Here is a 3809-nt window from a genome sequence, read left to right on the forward strand (position 1 = left end):
CGAATACGCGTCCTCGCTTTTGTGTCAACCGATCGACAAAAGCAGCTCTCCTCGATTGCCGCTCACCTCGGCTATCTCTCCCTCATTGTCTTCTTCTCTTCAGCCTCTGCTCTTCAGCCTTCTTCTTAATCACACTCGTCTGCTTTTTCTTCTTCACCTCACTCTCTTCTATCTCTTCTTCACCACTCTCTTCTGTTCTTCTTCACCACTCTCTAAACCATGGTTTCCTCATCCCATCCCCTCACTCTATTTCCGGACCTGAACGATCCCATAAGCTCTGCTAGACCGAGTGCCTCTACTCCGATTCTTCCTGTCATTCCTTTGCCTAACCTTCTTATGATGTCGATTGAGCAAATCAAGGCAGCTCAATCTGATATAGAAGCCAATCATTTCACACTGATGTCCTGTATGGAGACGGTGACGGCAGTCACAAAATTGGCTCACCAATATCAGAATAGGACGAGTGAGCTCCATCAGGTTAACGCCCAACTCACTCTGCTTCAGCGCATGTACAAGGATGCGCGAGCAAAAATAGGCGCACTGAAGGCCGAAAATAAAGAGCTTAAACGGAAGACCACCTCCATGGCCCGATTTGGAGCAACGCCGTTCTTGGCCTTTGATAGTCAGCGGGGAGTCGTCGCTCTCAATGAAAGCACGGGGCAGGGGCGTCAAGGGTCGCCCAAGGTGATAAAAAGAAGAAGAAAACGATGGAAGAGGCGAGTAAGTAAGATCGGCGTATGGCCGGAAAAAAAATGAAAGGTGTTGTTGTTGTTGTTGTTGTTTTTTTTTATGTTTATTTTGATCGGCGTGTGGCCGTAAAAAAATGAAGTGTGTTTTTTTTTTTAATGTAAATATTTGTGTTGTGATTTGTTTTTTTATTTTTTTATTTTTTATGTTTAAGTATTGAAAAATGAAATTAAAAAGCAGAAACAAATAAGAAAATTAAGTCCAAACAAAAAATAATAATGAGAGACCAAATTGTTAATGAGTATATGAGAATCATTTGAGCATGATCTAATTCTCAATTTCTTAGCAAGAGCATACCAATCTCAAGACTATAATAGACATAACAGTGCATAGATCAGACAAGGTTGCCAAGCAAGAGTATAACTATAGAGCTAAGGCTCAAGTCACTCTTCCTTGAGGAAAACGATCTTCCTCTTACATTATCAACAATTACTCCGCTCAAAGGTCATGTTGTAAGAATTAAGATACCAAAAGCATAGAGATACCAAAATAATCAGAGATACTAAAACAATTAAGTCTCTTTTTCTCTCCCGATGACATTTTCAACAAAATCAAGCACAATGAGGGAGTATGGTACAACATATAGGATGAAAGAATATAAGTCTCATTATAGCACAAATAATCATCTATATCAAGGTAGCTCTATGATACCAAAAAAAATGATAGCACGTAATGATCATACAATTGAAGCTCATACCATTTGACAATAATGGGCAAAAAAAATAGTAACATGTGAAGGTGCAAGCCCATAAGTTTGATATCAAAAATAGAATAGAAACTGAGTGGATTTTAAAAAATAATCAAGTTTAAATTCTTCCCCTTATTTCATTTGGCAAAATCAATAGGAGATATGATAAATGAAAGCTCATAATTAAAATGTTCTCGTCAATAATATCAAATAGGATGCTAAAATGATACCAACATGCAATCTACCAAGGATACTAATATGCAATATAGAAGATTTAACAATCATAGCTCAAGAATTATGTAGAATACCAAATATTGCTCATAATAGGTTAAACTAAATATAATCTCATGGAGCTAATGTAATTCAAAAAAAAAAAAAAAAATGAAGCATGTTCAAGGTATCAAGGTATAACAATCCATATGCTAAGAAAAATCATGAATTTCAATATGTACCACACATTTAAGTATAGACATGATTTTTAGGTAAGAGCATCATCAAATAGTATACATTGCAAATCATATGAAGCATGATCAATCTTTTTCATATCGAAGTAATAACAGTATTAGCTCAAGGGATATAAGATGAAATTTTTACCTCAAAAGCTTAAGAGAGTATATGAGGCATACGCTAGGTTCAAGAGATGGAAACTTTTCAATCTTCAATTTTCTTTCATGAAGAGTTCATCACAAAAGGGTTTAACAAGTATGTTAGCAAAATGATTTCTCCCCCTAAGTTGGTGCTACCATTTTCTAATGTGATTTGTGTAAATATAGCATTCATAGAACAATCACTGTTACTCAATAAAAATACAACACAAATCACTTCTTATCACAAACTGAAAAGGTGAAAAATAATTCAATGATCAAACAAGAGTTTGAAATGCTATTTTTCAGAATTTTCAAGTTGTAACACATAGCATAATATGCATAAGAAAATAGTGTTATGCTCTTTGTTTTATTAAAAAATGATGCAACAATCTCATTTAATCACATAACATTATCAAGAGGCATTTTCCTCAATTCAATCCACATACTCAAGTGTGATAAAACATTTTACTCAATGTGGAACACAACATGAATGCTATAAACAATTAATTCAACAATTTATCAATCAAAAGCATTTCATGAGATGTATGCCAATATAATCCATATTCAAAAGATATTCAATAGGATAGATGCAATGTCTCTACAAAGGTATGATACTACTTTTCATTTAGCTATTGTTGATGGATCATAATCAACGAATTTCATAACTCATTCAAATATTCCAATGTAAAGCATATAAGCATGAAATTTTCATATTGAGCATATTCTTGAGATCATAAATGTACAACTCAAAATATAGATAGTATACATCTCAAAAACATGCTATGACATCAAAATTGATTCTACAATGATATGACTCAAAAAGGAATTAACATATTAATATGAAGTCATATATATAAGATGTGAAAAGTATACTCACAAAAAATATTTATCACTTCTTATCTCTTTTTCATAGTAATGGATGACATGATATACAATGTTAATGGGTACATGAATCATTCATATTTTAATAGGCATTCTCATTTTTGAGTTCAATGAAGGTTTGAAAGAAACTAGCAGAACATGACTTAGCAAACTTAGTACAATTAGGTTACATGGAAGCAATGATTAGACACAACCTATTGTATACAAATCACACCTTAAAGAATATAGAACTTTAAGCATAAAGTAGTATTTTCTATTTTTAAACCATCCATATCATTTGAAAGAGAAGCAACTAATTTTTTTAATTTAGAATTCTCAACACAAATATTTATAAATATGTCATGTAATTCATTGAAAGCACTTCCAAGTTCTATATAATTAAAAATTACTTCATCTTGAGTGAATTCTTCTTCTCCAAGAGCCATGAGACACAGGTTGGCTACTCTATTATTTTCTTCCCAAATGGCTTCTTTTTTGCTGCCATCCATCATTGAAAGTTCATGAGCCATGAGTGAGCCTAGGAGTTCTTCAATGCCTAATTTTGTTAGGTCTTTTGCTTATTGGATAGCTGTAACCTTAGCTTCCCATTCATTTGGCAAAGACCTAAGTATTTTTCTTACAAGCTTACCATTAGTATAAGATTTACCAAGAGATTTTAGAGCATTAATAATATTCGTAAATTTATAAAACATCTCAGAAATAGATTCAAATGATTCCGTAGTAAAGAGTTCATAATCATGAATAAGCATGTCAATTCGAGACTCTTTTATTTGGCTAGTTCCTTCATAGGTGATTTCAAGTTTATCCCAAATCTCTTTAGTAGTAATACACCCAGAAATTCTATTGTACTCATTTGCATCTAGTCCACACACAAGAATAAGCTTGGCTTTAGCATTAGCTTGAAG

This window comes from Camellia sinensis, chromosome 10, assembly GCF_055761805.1.
Source record: "Camellia sinensis isolate YWXY chromosome 10, ASM5576180v1, whole genome shotgun sequence".
In the NCBI taxonomy this organism is placed as follows: Eukaryota; Viridiplantae; Streptophyta; class Magnoliopsida; order Ericales; family Theaceae; genus Camellia; species Camellia sinensis.